Here is a 16,887-nt window from a genome sequence, read left to right as displayed (position 1 = left end):
AGTGATGTGATGCCAGGATGTTTGTCTACCTATCACCAACTAGAGAGCGGTCCTGCCCTCCACCTCATTGGAGACCCTCGGACGATCTTGAATTGGACTTCACTGGATTTTATCTTGCACTAAACGTTATTCCCTTCATCACGTATCTGTGCACAGTGGATGGCTCGACTATAACCATGTCTTTCCGCTGACTGGTTAGCAGGCAACAAAAGCTTTTGACTGCACCTTGGTAGACGTGACAATAAACAAAACTAAACTGGACAATAAACTAAAAAAGTTTGAACGATAAAGGATTGCACTTTGGAATTGGTCCTGTCACTCCACACAAATGTAATACTGAAACTGATCAAAATGGCAGATTAGCCAATACTGAAACCGCCAAGCCTGCCTGTTGGTTTTAATACACCATGCATGCCGTGCCAAAAAGGACTCCCTTCATTTTAAAATAGTCAATCGGCCAGCGTCAAAGACATGGGCGATCGATGACTCAGTGGTTTTGAAGAGATTGAGAAATGCCACAGTCCTTAACACGTTGTTACAGACTCAAGCAAGCCAGCACCCATACCGAACGAGAAAACCTGCAAACGATTAATTTAGAAGCGGTTAAAGTCCCATCTCCTGCCCGTATGGGCGTCCGAGACTGGAGCCACCATCTCGACTTAATGATCAACCTCTCCCCTCTCATTATGCCGGCCCAGGGCTGATGTTAAGAGACTCCCGAACCGACTTGGGGCGGGTGGGTTCGTGGGAGGGGGAGCCCGACAGACAGCGCAAACGCCACAACGATCGCCAGGCGGGATCCCGAAATAAAATGTTCTCTTGCGGGAAAACGATTGGTCTTAAGCTCTCCCGTCTCGACACTGACACTTTGGCTCCGAGCTTTACTCTGGAATAATCAAAATGGCAATGCTCCAAACTCCAATTTTGTTTCTCTCTCCCTCTCTCTCTCTCTCTCTCTCTCTACGGAACGAGAGAAGGGGAGAGCACGGGGCATTATTATTATTATTATTTTTTGTTCAAATAGTTTGATTGCAGACGCACGCAGCACTCTGGAGAAGACCTTGGCAGTCGCACAAGCAGAGGAAGCAAATGCATTTATTTCCAAGGCTGGCTCAGACAGCGAGCACACAAGCTGAAGAGTCTGATTTTTGTTTTAAAATACAAGACCTTACGACATTTATTTGCTCTGGCACAGAGGCAGAATCCGGCCCAGGATCGCAGACAGGTTAATGGTAGCAAAGCTGTACACCTTCCAAGATGGTTCTACACGCACACAGACCCTCCCTTCCCTGCCTACCCCACAAGCTGCCACTTAATGGTGTTCCCCTACTGAATACCCCACTCGTAGGGCACTCTCCCCCCCCCCCCCCCCCTATAATACCAAACACGCACTGACAGCAACTAAAATCACTGGCATCTCTTCTTACCTTCCTGTTTAGGACGAAGAAGGGGACTTGAAACGCTGAGAGACCTACGAATCAAACTATTTTGTTTTATCTCTTTCTGTCTCTCTCTCCTCTCTCTCTCTCTCTTCTCTCTCTCTCTTTTCTCTCTCTCTCTCTCTCTCTCTCTCTCTCTCTCTCTCTCTCTCTCTCTCTCTTTCACCTTCTCTCTCTCTATGTCTCTTTCTCTCTTTCCCTCTCTCTCTCTCCCCCTCTATTCTCTCTCTCTCATCTCTCCCCTCTCTATTCTCTCTCTCTCATCTCTCCCCTCTCTCTCTCCCCTCTCTCTCTTTCCCTCTCTCTCTGCTCTCTCTCCTCTCTCTCCCCCCCCTCTCTATTCTCTCTCTTTCATCTCCCTCTCTCTCTCTCTCCCCTCTCCTCTCTCTCTATTCTCTCTCTCTCTCTCTCTCCCTCCTCTCTCTCTCTCTCTCCTCTCTCTCTCTCTCTCTCTCTCGACTCCTGTCCTGGCAATTTTCTGAGTAATTTGACTAGACTCGCTCCCCACCTCTGAAAGCATGACTCCTACACCCACGCCCCAGGGTCGAATCCCATGCAGCTCAGAGAGCAGCAGCTTTGTTAACCCTGCCCGGCATCCAAGTGGGGAACCAGGGTGGCATTTCCTTCTTTGGCGAAACAAATTTTTTTTTTTTTTTTTTTTGAAAAGCATTTAGTGTTTTCTCCCCCTCCGATGCAGAAGAGTTGTGTTGCCACAGCAGGCCGTTGCAGCTCGCAGCCTAGCCCCCGCCCACTCAATGACCTATTTATATCCAGACTTTTAATAGAGGTTCTGATACCATTTATGACGAGGAAGTTCTACTCCGAAATCTATGGACACTGTGCAAATGCAGAAGTGCAAAAACTGATAAAAGCTCGAGGCCCGGCCCATTCCGCGGATGTGGACCTTGTCGGGTTTAGGATCTCTGGCTGCGGCTCGTAGAGTCTCACAACGTGCAAACAGGCCCTTCGGCCCAACTTGCCCCAACTTGTCCCACTGGCGGGTGGGGTTAGTGTAGATGGTCAGCTGACCAACATGCCCCAACTACACTAGTCCCACCTGCCTGTGTTTGGCCCATATCCCTCCAAACCTGTCCTATCCATGTAACTGTCCAAACGTTGGGATAGTCCCAGCCTCAACTACCTCCTCTGGCAGCTCGTTCCATACACCCACAATAAACAATAGACAATAGGTGCAGGAGTAGAGGCCATTCGGCCCTTCGAGCCAGCACCGCCATTCAATATGATCACGGCTGATCATCCAACTCAGTATCCCGTACCTGCCTTCTCTCCATACCGTCTGATCCCCTTAGCCACAAGGGCCACATCTAACTCCCTCTTAAATATAGCCAATGAACTGGCCTCGACTACCCTCTGTGGCAGAGAGTTCCAGAGATTCACCACTCTCTGTGTGAAAAAAGTTATTCTCATCTCGGTTTTAAAGGATTTCCCCCTTATCCTTAAGCTGTGACCCCTTGTCCTGGACTTCCTGCATCTAGCCAACATCGGGAGCAATCTTCCTGCATCTAGCCTGTCCAACCCCTTAAGAATTTTATACGTTTCTATAAGATCCCCTCTCAATCTCCTAAATTCTAGAGAGTATAAACCAAGTCTATCCAGTCTTTCTTCATAAGACAGTCCTGACATCCCAGGAATCAGTCTGGTGAACCTTCTCTGCACTCCCTCTATGGCAATAATGTCCTTCCTCAGATTTGGAGACCAAAACTGTATGCAATACTCCAGGTGTGGTCTCACCAAGACCCTGTACAACTGCAGTAGAACCTCCCTGCTCCTATACTCAAATCCTTTTGCTATGAAAGCTAACATACCATTCGCTTTCTTCACTGCCTGCTGCACCTGCATGCCTACTTTCAATGACTGGTGTACCATGACACCCAGGTCTCGCTGCATCTCCCCTTTTCCTAGTCGGCCACCATCAGGTTGAAGGTACAGGAGCCTGAAGACTGCAACGACCAGGTTCAGGAATAGCTACTTCCCCACAGCCATCAGGCTATTAAACCTGGCTCGGACAAAACTCTGATTATTAGTAACCCATTTTCTGTTATTTGCACTTTATCAGTTTATTTATTCATGTGTGTATATATTTATATTATGGTATATGGACACACTGATCTGTTCTGTAGTAAATGCCTACTGTGTTCTGTGTGCTGAAGCAAAGCAAGAATGTCATTGTCCTATACAGGGACACATGACAATAATCTCACTTGAAGCAAGCAGGATGTAGATTAGCGCTGGTGAGGATATCTCACTGAGATAGTTGTCGGAAGGGGTTAATTAGGGCAGCATTCCCCTGTTTATTGACGACTGAAGCCGAGACCACCGAGGTCCCCTGTGGGGGGGGGGAGGAGTGTGGTGGCGGATAGTGTCGGTCTGTTCCCAGTTCACTCAGTCGTAGCAGAACGATACGTTCAATGAGGGGGGGGGGGGGGGGCACAGGGTGGCGCAGCTGGTAGAGCTGCCAGAGACCCGGGTTCCATCCTGGCCTCGGGGCACCAGCCTGGCCTTGTTCCACCCCCACCTCTCTTCCAGCTCCCTCTCTAACCATATAACAATTACAGCACAGAAACAGGCCATCTCGGCCCTTCTAGTCCGTGCCGAACACTTACTCTCACCTAGTCCCATCTACCTGCACTCAGACCATAACCCTCCATTCCTTTCCCGTCCATATACCTATCCAATTTATTTTTAAATGATAAAATCAAACCCGCCTCCACCACTTCCACTAGAAGCTCATTCCACACAGCTATCACTCTCTGAGTAAAGAAGTTCCCCCTCATGTTACCCCTAAACTTTTCTCCCTTAATTCTCAAATCATGTCCTCCTGTTTGAATCTTCCCTACTCTCAATGGAAAAAGCTTATCCACGTCAACTCTGTCTATCCCTCTTTCTCTCTCTTTCTCCTCCCTCTGCAATCAGTCCCGGCCCAAAACGTTGCCTATCCATTATCCTCCAGAGATGCTGCCTGACCCGCTGAGTTAAGCCCCTGTCCCCCGGTGCGAGTTTACCCAAGAACTCTCCCGAGTTTAAAAAAAATCAAACTCGTGGTATTCTACAAAGTCCTACAACCTTCCACGAGTATGTTCATGAGCTCCTACGAGATCCTATGAGTAAAAATAGACAATAGACAACAGGTGCAGGAGTAGGCCATTCGGCCCTTCAAGCCAGCACCGCCATTCAATGTGATCATGGCTGATCATCCACAATCAGTACCCCGTTCCTGCCTTCTCCCCATATCCCCTGACTCCGCTATCTTTAAGAGCCCTATCTAGCTCTCTCTTGAAAGTGTCCAGAGAACCGGCCTCTGAGGCAGAAAATTCCACAGACTCACCAATCTCTGTGAGAAAAAGTGTTTCCTCGTCTCCGTTCTAAATGGCTTACTCCTTATTCTTAAACTGTGTGTGGCCCCTGGTTCTGGACTCCCCCAACATCCGGAACATGTTTCCTGCCTCTAGCGTGTCCAAGCCCTTAACAATCTTGTATGTTTCAATGAGATGCCCTCTCATCCTTCTAAACTCCAGAGTGTACAAGCCCAGCCTCCCCATTCTCTCACATTTTTTTCACCACGGGTATTTTTTTACTCGTGACTGTGAAAAACTTCAAGAGTAAAAAAACACTTGTGATGAAAAAAATTGTTGCTTTTTACAAATGTAGGAGCTCGCAGGATCTGGTGGAAGGTCGTAGGAGTTCTTAGAATACCACGAGTTTGATTTTTTTAAACTCGGGAGAGCTCTTGGGTAAACTCGCATTGTGGGACAGGTCCTTTACTCCAGAACTGTGTCTGTTTCCATCTATTACCCTCGTGACTTTGTCCCACCCCCACCTCCCACTCTCTCTCTCTCTCTCCACCCTCTACAATCAGTCCCGATCCAAAACGTCGCCTATCCATTATCCTCCAGAGATGCTGCCTGACCCGCTGAGTTACTCCAGCACTTTGAGGGTTTTTGTTGTGAAGAAAAATGTCTTGTTAACGAGTCTGAAGAAGGGTTTCGACCCGAAACGTTGCCTATTTCCTTCGCTCCATAGATGCTGCTGCACCCCATGAGTTTCTCCAGCTTTTCTGTGTACCTTCTTGTTTATGAACTGCTGATTTGACCCACTCATTTGTGAACCACAGCATTTTGAGGGGTTTTTTTGAGTAACATGTCTAGTTTATGAATGCTAGATTAAATGGCTAGATGCAGGAAGATTATTCCCGATGTTGGGGAAGTCCAGAACAAGGGGACACAGTTTAAGGATAAGAGGGAAGTCTTTTAGGACCGAGATGAGAAAATCATTTTTTACACAGAGAGTGGTGAATCTGTGGAATTCTCTGCCACAGAAGGTAGTTGAGGCCACACAGTTCATTGGCTATATTTAAGAGGGAGTTAGATGTGGCCCTTGTGGCTAAAGGGATCAGGGGGTATGGAGAGAAGGCAGGTACAGGATACTGAGTTGGATGATCAGCCATGATCATATTGAATGGCGGTGTTGGCTCGAAGGGCCGAATGGCCTCTACTCCTGCACCTATTTTCTATGTTTCTATGTTCAAAAGGGAACTGCAGATGCTGGAATATCGAAGGTACACAAAATTGCTGGGGAAACTCAGCGGGTGCAGCAGCATCTATGGAGCGAAGGAAATAGGCGACGTTTCGGCCCGAAACGTTGCCTATTTCCTTCGCTCCATAGCTGCTGCTGCACCCGCTGAGTTTCCCTAGCAATTTTGTGTACCTTCTATGTTTCTATGTTTCTATGAAGCGTTGATCTGACCTGCTGAATTACACGGGTACTTTTTAGTTTTTGTAGAGTAAAATGCCTGGTTTGTGAAATGGTGATGAAATGGGAATGGGGTGGGAGGGAAGGAGAATTGCGGGAAGCTAGAGTAAACACATGATCGTGAGTCACAGGAGCAGAATTAGGCCATTCGGCCCATCGAAGCTACCATTCAATCATGCCTCATCTATCTTTCCCTCTCCACTCCATTCTCCTGCCTCTTCTCCTGGACCTCTTCATGACTTGAGAGAAGGAATGGGTGACATTTCGGGTCGAGACCTTTCTTCAGACTGGTTATGCTGAGTTACTCTGAGTGTCTTCAGTTTAAACCAGCATCGGCAGTTCCTTCCTACTCCCCTCCGTGACTTGCTTTGTTGCTAGTCCCCACTCCACGTCTCCGAAGCCTTTTGCCCTCAGGAATCATTTTCTTAATCGCTGCTGTGGTCTTTAAACATGCTTCACACTTATCCCAGAGTGTGTGGCCACAGTATTTCAGTTCTTAGAGGGGATCTTATAGAAACATATAACATTCTTAGAGGATTGGACAGGGTAGATGCAGGAAAAACGTTCCCAATGTTGGGGGGAGTCCAAAACCAGGGGTCACACAGTTTAAGAATAAGGGGTCTGAAGAAGGGTCTCGACTCGAAACGTCACTTATTCCTTCGCTTTAAAGATGCTGCCTCACCCGCTGAGTTTCTCCAGCATTTTTGTCTCCCTTAAGAATAAGTGTTATGTTTAAGAAAGAACTGCAGATGCTGGAAAAATCGATTTACTGGTAGACAAAAATGCTGGAGAATCTCAGCGGGTGAGGCAGCATCTATGGAGCGAAGGAATAGGCGACGTTTCGGGTCGAGACCCTTCTTCAGACTGATGTGGGGGTGGGGAAGAGGAAGGGAAGAGGCGGAGATAGTAGGCTGTGGGGGAGCTGGGAAGGGGAGGGGAAGGAGGGAGAAAGCAAGGACTACCTGAAATTGGAGGTCAATGTTCATACCTCTGGGGTGTAAACTGCCCAAGCAAAATATGAGTTGCTGCTCCTCCAATTTGCGGTGGGATCTCACTCTGGCCATGGAGGAGGCCCAGGACAGAAAGGTCAGATTCGGAATGGGTGGGGGAGTTGAAGTGCTGAGCCACCGGGAGATCAGGTTGGTTAATGCGAAATTAGGAGATGAGGAAAAACCTTTTCACCCAGAGAGTGGTGAACCTGTGGAATTCTCCGCCACAGAAGGCAGTGGAGGTCGATTCACTGGATGTTTTCAAGAGACAGTTAGATTTAGCTCTTGGGGCAAACGGAATCAAGGGATATGAAGGGAGAAGGCAGGAACCGGGGGTACTGATTGTGGATGATCAGCCATGATCACATTGAATGGCGGTGCTGGCTCGAAGGGCCGAATGGCCTACTCCTGCAACTATTGTCTCTGTTTCTATGCAGATGCCGGACCCTGCAGCGTTGCACGACACACCCTGCCCCGGACAATAAAAGAGTGGAGTTGTTTAAACAGCGTGACAGGTTCCATCGCAAACAGGCTCAAGGGTCTATCGGAAAACAGGATCCATAAATCAGCAGTTTGAATTCCAGACACAGCCAAGATTATAAAAACACCTCGTGTGCTCTCAATGAATTATGCTGAACTTTAAACCACTGGCGTTTTTTTTTAGTTTCGCGATAAACCTCGAGCTTAGTTTGGTGGCTTCACAATGGCGCGGCGGTAGTCTAGTTTAGAGATACAGCGCGGAAACAGGCCCTTTGGACCGCCGGATCCACGCCGACCAGCAATCCCCGCACACTTTTATGCCCCTGTCCCACTTGGGAAACCTGAACGGAAACCTCTGGAGACTTTGCGCCCCCACCCAAGGCTTCCGTGCGGTTCCCGGAGGTTGCCGGAGGTTGCAGGTAGTGGAAGCAGGTAGGGAGACTGACAAAAACCTCCGGGAACCGCACGGAAACCTCGGGTGGGGGCACAAAGTCTCCAGAGGTTTCCTAAGTTTGACAGGGGCGTAATTAACACTATCCTACACACACTGGGGCAATTTTGACATTTACCGAGCCAATTGACCTACAAACCCGCACGTCTTTGGAGTGTGGGAGGAAACCGAAGATCTCGGAGAAAAACCCACGCGGGAGATCGTGCACACTCCGTACAGACAGCACCCATAGTCGGGATCGAACCCGGATCTCGGGAGCTGCATTCGCTGTGAGGCAGTAACTCTACCGCTGCGCCACCGTGACCGCCATTGATGGTAGCGTCGATAGATTCATACGTCCCAAGGGTCTCGACCCGAAACGTTGCCAGTTCCTTCTCTCCATAGATGCTGCCTCACCCGCTGAGTTACTCCAGCATTTTTTGTCTCATTTCTAAAGTCGCACTGTAACATGCTGTATCATACATCAACGTTGCAATAACTCTCGGGTAAAGATTCTTACAAGTTCAGACAGCTCACCTTTTACGAGCCTCCTTCATCGGGGGATTATTTCTTGCTATCTATTGACGTGAAGGGGGAAAAATGCACACACACCCTCCTCTTCCCAGTGTAGATACTGCCCAGCCCATTCCAGGAAGGCACTATGCTCAGTCAGACATCGTCAGCTGACGTTCTACCCAGTAATTATCAAAAGCCAGTGGTTTTTTCTCTGGATTACGTTGGAAACTTTACTACCAGGCTCAGTTTGTCCACGAACAGATCCAACCAGAATGTGTTCGTGGAGGCGGCCATTTTAAGATCAGCTCTCTTTCCCTACCTTCCCGTTTTTCACACGGCAAAATCCGCCTTTGAATTACACGGGGCACCGTCCAGTCCTAAAAATAACACACAGCGACTCCCGGAGTGCCTTTGCATTGTCTGTCAGAAAGCTCACAGGCTTCCGAGCTGGCTTACAATAGATTACCTGATGTATGGATAAACCTGGCGGCCATTTTGGGGAGCTGGCAGGCATCGGCGACTCATGGCCATAGGAACAGAAGGTCTTAAAGCCTCTAAAGTAAGTTGCACCGATATACTAAGGCCACAGCTGACCTCATCCTCAGCGGTAATGGCTCACTTTTAACACAAAGCCCTCGACACCCACTCGTAATGAAACTATCCATAGAATGGCACAAAGTGCTGGAGTTACTCAGCAGGTTGACAAAAAGTTTAAGAAGGAACTGCAGATGCTGGAAAATCAAAGGTAGACAAAAGTGCTGGAGAAACTCAGCGGGTGAGGCAGCATCTATGGGGCGAAGGAAATAGACAACGTTTTGGGCCAAAACCCTTCTTCAGACTGATGTGAGGGTGGGGGGGGGGGGGGAGAAGAAAGAAAGAGGTGGAGGCAGTGGGCTGAGGGAGAGCTGAGAAGGGGAGGAGAAAGCAGGGACTACCTGAAATTAGAGAAGTCAATATACAAGTGGGCCTGTACACTCTGGAGTTTAGAAGGATGAGAGGATATCTCATTGAAACATATAAGATTATTAAGGGCCTGGACACGCTGGAGGCAGGAAACATGTTCCCGATGTTGAGGGAGTCCAGAACCAGGGGCCACACAGTTTAAGAATAAGGGGTAAGCCATTTAGAATGGAAATGAGGAAACACTTTTTCTCACAGAGAGTGGTGAGTCTGTGGAATTCTCTGCCTCAGAGGGCGGTGGATGCAGGTTCTCTGGATGCTTTCAAGAGAGAGCTAGATAGGGCTCTTAAAGATAGCGGAGACAGGGGGTATGGGGAGAAGGCAGGAACGGGGTACTGATTGGGGATGATCAGCCATGATCACATTGAATGGCGGTGCTGGCTCGAAGGGCCGAATGGCCTACCCCTGCACCTATTGTCTATTGTCTATTATCCATTGTTTTCTTTGTGCCCCTCGAGTGTGCGGCTCGCAGGCTGTTTGCCACCAGCGACAGAGCTGCAAGTTCGCTCAAACTAACCCATCCATCAAAACAAAATCTCAGCAAACAAACTCTTAGTTACTTCAAAGGAGAGTCGTCTGACAGAGACCTTGATGATGCGTGTCTGGCACAGAGTTAGAATTAAGCCTCACAACTCCAGAACGACAATCATCGATGTCAGCGCATTCTAGTGACTGAATTGTAAAAACTATTATTATTTGGGATGATGGTTTAGTTTAGTTTAGTTTAGAGATACAGCGTGGAAACAGGCCCTTTGGCCCACAGAGTCCATACAGACCAGCGATCACCGCACATTAATATTATCCTACACACCCTCGGGACAATTTACACATACACCAAGCCAATTAACATACAAGGGAGGAAACCGAAGATCTCGGAGAAAACCCACGCGGTCGCAGGGAGAACGTACAAACTCCTTACAAACAAGCACCCGTGGACAGGATCGAACCCGGGTTTCTGCCGCTGTAACAGCAACTCTACCGCTGCAGGGCCCCAGTGAGACCAGACCTGGAGTATTGTATGCAGATTTGGTCTCCAAATTCTTGCTGTTGCGGGAGTGCAGCGTAGGTTCACCAGGTTAATTCCCGGGATGGCGGGACTATCATATGTTGATAGAATGGAGCGGCTGGGCTTGTACACTCTGAAATTTAGGATGACAGGGGATCTTATTGAAACATATAAGATTATTAAGGGATTGGACACGCTAGAGGCAGGAAACATGTTCCCGATGTTGGGGGAGTCCAGAACCAGGGGCCACACACACAGTTTAAGAATAAGGGGTAAGCCATTTAGAACAGAGACGAGGAAACACTTTTTCACCCAGAGAGTTGTGAGTCTGTGGAATTCTCTGCCTCGAAGGGCGGTGGAGGATACATTCAAGAGAGAGTTAGATAGGGCTCTTAAAGACTGTGGAGTCATAGAAACATAGAAAATAGGTGCAGGAGTAGGCCATTCTGCCCTTCGAGCCTGCACCGCCATTCGATATGATAATGGCTGATCATCCAACTCAGTATCCCATCCCTGCCTTCTCTCCATACCCCCTGATCCCTTTAGCCACAAGGGCCACATCTAACCCTCTTAAATATAGCCAATGAACTGGTCTTAACTACCTTCTGTGGCAGAGAATTCCAGAGATTCACCACTCTCTGTGTGAAAAATGTTTTCCTCATCTCGGTCCTAAAAGATTTCCCCCTTATCCTTAAACTGTGACCCCTTGTTCTGGACTTCCCCAACATGGGGAACAATCTTCCTGCATCTAGCCTGTCCAACCCCTTAAGAATTTTGTAAGTTTCTATAAGACCCCCCCTCAATCTTCTAAATTCTAGCGAGTACAAGCCGAGTCTATCCAGTCTTTCTTCATATGAAAGTCCTGACATCCCAGGAATCAGGCTGGTGAACCTTCTCTGTACTCCCTCTATGGCAAGAATGTCTTTCCTCAGATTAGGAGACCAAAACCCGGACAAAATGACAAGAGTGCATTTGATATCCCCTCCCTCCCCGGAAGCCTCTCTGGAAATTTGCTGCCCAGGCCGGGTCGGTAGGTTGAAATTGCCCTCCGCGGCCCCTTCTCTATGGATTTACCCTATAAGATCACCCCTCATCCATGAGGGGGGAGGGGACCTCATTGAAACGTACAGAATAGTGAAAGGCCTGGATAGAGTGGATGTGGAGAGGATGTTTCCACTAGTGGGAGAGTCTAGAGTCTAGGACCAGAGGGCCTCAGAATTAAAGGACGTTCCTTTAGGAAGGAGACGAGGAGGAATTTCTTTAGTTAGAGGGTGGTGAATCTGTGGAATTCTTTGCCACAGACGGCTCTGGAGGCCACAAGTCAGTGGATATTTTTAAGGCAGAGATAGATAGATTCTTGATTAGTACGGGTGTTAGGGGTTATGGGGAGAAGGCAGGAGAATGGGATTTGGAGGGAGAGATAGATCAGCCATAATTGAATGGCGAAGTAGACTTGATGGGCCGAATGGCCTAATTCTGCTCCTATAACATATGATCACTTATGATGAATGTTCATACCGTTAGGCTGTGGGCCGCCCAAGAGGAATATGAAGGTGCTGGTCGCAAATGCAGGTGGAGCAGGCGAGATGTTTGCTTCAGGAGTCTGGAAGCCGTGAGGAAAAAGCCGTTCTTAAGTCTGGACGTCAAGCTTTCACGCTCCTGGATCTTCCCCTAGAAGATAGGAAAGAGAAAAGGCAATGGTCAGGGTGACAGGCATCGTTGACCATACCTCCAGCCTTCCTGATGCAATGCACCATGAAGATGGGACTGGATTTTTCTCCCCTTAACTGCCACCGTCGTGCAGGAGGTACAGACCCATGAAGCCGAGGGATGATTGGGTTACTAGTGAGGATGGGGCATGTTGGTTAGAGTGTGCAAGTTGGGCCGAAAGTTTCCATGCTGTAACATAGAAACATAGAAAATAGGTGCAGGAGTAGGCCATTTGGCCCTTCGAGCCTGCACCGCCATTCAATATGATCATGGCTGATCATCCAACTCAGTATCCTGTACCTGCCTTAGAAACATAGAAACATAGAAATTAGGTGCAGGAGTAGGCCATTCGGCCCTTCGAGCCTGCACCGCCATTCAATATGATCATGGCTGATCATCCAACTCGGGATCCTGTACCTGCCTTCTCTCCATACCGCCTGATCCCTTTAGCCACATCTAACTCCCTCTTAAATATAGCCAATGAACTGGCCTCAACTACCTTCTGTGGCAGAGAATGCCACAGATTCACCACTCTCTGTGTGGGAAAAAAAATGTTTTTCTCATCTCGGTCCTAAAAGATTTCCCCCCTATCCTTAAACTGTGACCCCTTGTTCTGGACTTCCCCAACATCGGGAAACGTCTTCCTGCATCTAGCCTGTCCAACCCCTTAAGAATTTTGTAAGTTTCTATAAGATCCCCCCTCAATCTTCTAAATTCTAGCGAGTACAAGCCGAGTCTATCCAGTCTTTCTTCATATGAAAGTCCTGACATCCCAGGAATCAGTCTGGTGAACCTTCTCTGTACTCCCTCTATGGCAAGAATGTCTTTCCTCAGATTAGGAGACCAAAACTGTACGCAATACTCCAGGTGTGGTCTCACCAAGATCCTGTACAGCTGCAGTAGAACCTCCCTGCTCCTATACTCAAATCCTTTTGCTATGATTATATGACAATGATTCTATGACCATGTGGCTCTGTGACACTATGGCTCCATGCAGGCATGGAAATCGCTATCAAAACATGGTGGGGGACACAATTTCTTGGCGGCCGCACGCACGCGCACACACACACGCGCGAGACTTCGGCCGTGGGCCCTGTGGACGGTAACATCGGGAGCTGACCTAGTTGGTGACCGACTCTAAACTCCAGCAACAGCAGCTTCGTCCGCCCCGAACCGTGGGGCTTGAATCGGCCTGTTCACGGGGCCTTTCATCGCCCGCCGGGGGCTTCAACGTCGGGAGTCTCGATCGCCTCGACGCAGCAGTTTGATTTTAAGCCGCGCCGGGCGATGAAAGGCCCCGCGAACGGGCCGATTCAGCCCTTAGAAAGCGTCTGATAAAGTCCGGATTACAAAACATGGGGGGGATTGTCCACCACCTCACAAATAGCTTCTTCCCTGCGGCTGTTACACAACTTAACTCTGCACCTTGGTGATTGCCAGTCACCCCCCCCCCCCTCCCGCCCCCCCGGACACTCCTTCCCCCAGAAAAATTGCACTATTGCTAATGTATGTACATATATATATATTTTGCTGTTCCATTATTCTATGTTCGCTCTTCTGGGGGAGGTGCTAACTGCATTTCGTTGTCTCTGTACTGTACACTGCACAATGACAATAAAGATTGAATCTGATCTGAATCTGAAAGCATGGGGGGGGGGGGGCTCCCCCTCGTTCCCCCCCCCCCCAGGATTTCCGCCCATGCTCCATGGCCCCATGACTCTGCAACACAATATGATTGTGTGACTCTATCACTGAGTCTAGGGCTCCATGTCTCTTCGACTGTGATTAGATGACTCTTTGACTTATTCATGCCAACTAGCCTCAAGCAAAACAACACAAAGTGCTGGAGTGAAGGGCCTGTCCCACATGGGTGTCATTTGCGACATCATTTACACGTACACGTATGCCGTGGATTATGTGCGCGCCGCCCCAGGATTTTGGGATTCACAAATTCTTCACGTGCCACCTGCGTGACGCGCAAATGACGCCCAAGTGGAACAGGCCCTTAACTCAGTGGGTCAGGCAGCATCTCTGGAGAACATGGATAGGCGACATTTTGGAACGAGACCCTTCGCCTTCGTCTTCAGAAGGTCTGAAGACGGTCCCCAAGCCCGAAACGACACTGACCCGCGATTAACCTCCAGAGATGCGGCACTGGCCCGCTGAGTCACTCCAGCGCTTCGTGTCATTTTGTGTATTTAGCAGCATCTGCGGTTTTTTCGTTTCGAGCCAAGGACAAAAGCCAGCTCTACCGGAAAAGCCAGCTCTACACTCATGGGAAATCTCCCCTGCCATCAGCCGGGCATTGCAGACTTGGCTTGGCACGTTATATCGGGGGTGGGGAGGAGGAGAAGGTGGAATGCAGGAAGTAACCATGAACAAGCAACATTTTACACCATCTTCATTCATTTGCAAAGATAAAAAGTGTATTTTTTTTTAAAATGGCAACAGAATACCATTCTGTAGGTCAACCGGAGACAAGAGACTGTCTTTAACGAAAAAGTATTGAGTTGTGATCCGGAAAGTATAGTCAGAAAATGCTTACACAATCAACAGGAACTTCCAAAACAGGAACTGGGTGGACTTTAGTGTTTAGAGATACTTTAAACTTCTCCGTGGATTGTCACCTTGTCGTGGTGGAGAAGCTTGTGTGGACCTGAGATCCTGAGAGCGATGCCGTCTGGAGCTATCTATGCTCCTGGTAGGGCCACCCACGGCGGTAAGGTCGAGTGGGAAGTCTCTGACAAAGAGCCAATCCAACCAAGACCTCAACAGTGGAACAGGCGGAGGACGATGGCTGACCTTAGTGGAGCGTCACAACGGCTGGGAAGGCGGATGAAGGCTGCAGCAGAAAAGGGTCTCCGGTCGTCTTGGACTCCACGCCACTGGATCCTGACCCAGATCTGTCAAGGACCGTGGGGTGGCTGTCTGTGCACCAGTCTCCCCACGTTAAACAAAGTCACGCACAGGCGTCCTCCAACCCTGGAGACACCAGTGGTCAGCCACGACCAAAGGGGGCCTAAGAAGTAAGAGACTTTAGAGATAGAGCGCAGAAACTGGCCAAGTCCGCGCCGGCCAGCGATCACCCCGTGCACTCGCACTACCCAACGCGCTAGTTACAATCCTACCAAAGCCAAAACTAATCTATAATCCATGCCGACCATCGATCGCTCGTTCTAAATGGTGGCCGACTAGGAAAAGGGGAGATGCAGCGAGACCTGGGTGTCATGGTACACCAGTCATTGAAAGTGGGCATGCAGGTGCAGCAGGCAGTGAAGAAAGCGAATGGTATGTTAGCTTTCATAGCAAAAGGATTTGAGTATAGGAGCAGGGAGGTTCTACTGCAGTTGTACAGGGTCTTGGTGAGACCACACCTGGAGTATTGCGTACAGTTTTGGTCTCCAAATCTGAGGAAGGACATTATTGCCATAGAGGGAGTACAGAGAAGGTTCACCAGACTGATTCCTGGGATGTCAGGACTGTCTTATGAAGAAAGACTGGATAGACTTGGTTTATACTCTCTAGAATTTAGGAGATTGAGAGGGGATCTTATAGAAACTTACAAATTTCTTAAGGGGTTGGACAGGCTAGATGCAGGAAGATTGCTCCCGATGTTGGGGAAGTCCAGGACAAGGGGTCACAGCTTAAGGATAAGGGGGAAATCCTTTAAAACCGAGATGAGAAGAACTTTTTTCACACAGAGAGTGGTGAATCTCTGGAACTCTCTGCCACAGAGGGTAGTCGAGGCCAGTTCATTGGCTATATTTAAGAGGGAGTTAGATGTGGCCCTTGTGGCTAAGGGGATCAGAGGGTATGGAGAGAAGGCAGGTACGGGATACTGAGTTGGATGATCAGCCATGATCATATTGAATGGCGGTGCAGGCTCGAAGGGCCGAATGGCCTACTCCTGCACCTAATTTCTATGTTTCTATGTTTCTATACAACATAGAAACAAGGAGCTGTGCAGATGCTGCGTTTACGCAAATAGGTCGAAATGTCACCTATGGGGAGGGGGGGGGGGGTGCATTCTTTGGATAGAGAACCCCCAGAACGTCCCACACGTGACCACAGGACATCACCTAAAGTGATCCATTTTTTTTTTTTAAATTCTTGCAAGAGATTCATCTTATCCATTGCTATTTTCCTTTTGCTACCCGCAGAACTACAATGCGTGTCTGCTGAAGATAGGAACATTCTAGCTTTTTTTAAAAAGAGTTTGTAAGACGAAACGTACGGGGAATAAAAACGCTTCCGCGCGCGGTCACACACGTGACCGGCCCTGTTCGACCTCCCGCCCTAGACAAACATTGTCAGCAGAACATGAATATTTCACTTGATAAACTTCGAGAAAAAAAAAATACAAATCATTTATACAGCACAACACAATATAGCTGTAATGCTTTCAGAATTAGAAGAGATGTATTCCACAGTTTTCCCATATTTTTGGTCACACACGTGACTAGAAATGGGGGCTCAACGAAGTTCTCCAGAGATGCTGCCTGACCCACTGAGTTATTCCAGCTCTTGGCCTTTCGACAGCATAATCAAGGACCAGTCTCACCACCGGCCGGTCACTCCCTCTTCTCC

The 16,887-nt window shown here is 48.6% G+C and overlaps 1 protein-coding gene across 1 annotated transcript in view; it reads right to left on the bottom strand.

Moving 5' to 3' along the window:
• Positions 1–16,887, bottom strand: part of LOC116968877 (zinc finger and BTB domain-containing protein 7B-like) — a 95,626-nt gene that overhangs the window by 42,408 nt on the left and 36,331 nt on the right. Inside the window, exon 2 of the mRNA XM_033015853.1 lies at positions 12,109–12,261. The gene's annotated coding sequence lies outside the window, so the exon portion shown is untranslated. The remainder of the gene's footprint in view (positions 1–12,108; positions 12,262–16,887) is intronic.

The sequence above is a fragment of the Amblyraja radiata genome, chromosome 47, assembly GCF_010909765.2.
Source record: "Amblyraja radiata isolate CabotCenter1 chromosome 47, sAmbRad1.1.pri, whole genome shotgun sequence".
NCBI lineage: Eukaryota > Metazoa > Chordata > Chondrichthyes > Rajiformes > Rajidae > Amblyraja > Amblyraja radiata.
This window is presented reverse-complemented; position numbering and strand designations above follow the sequence as displayed.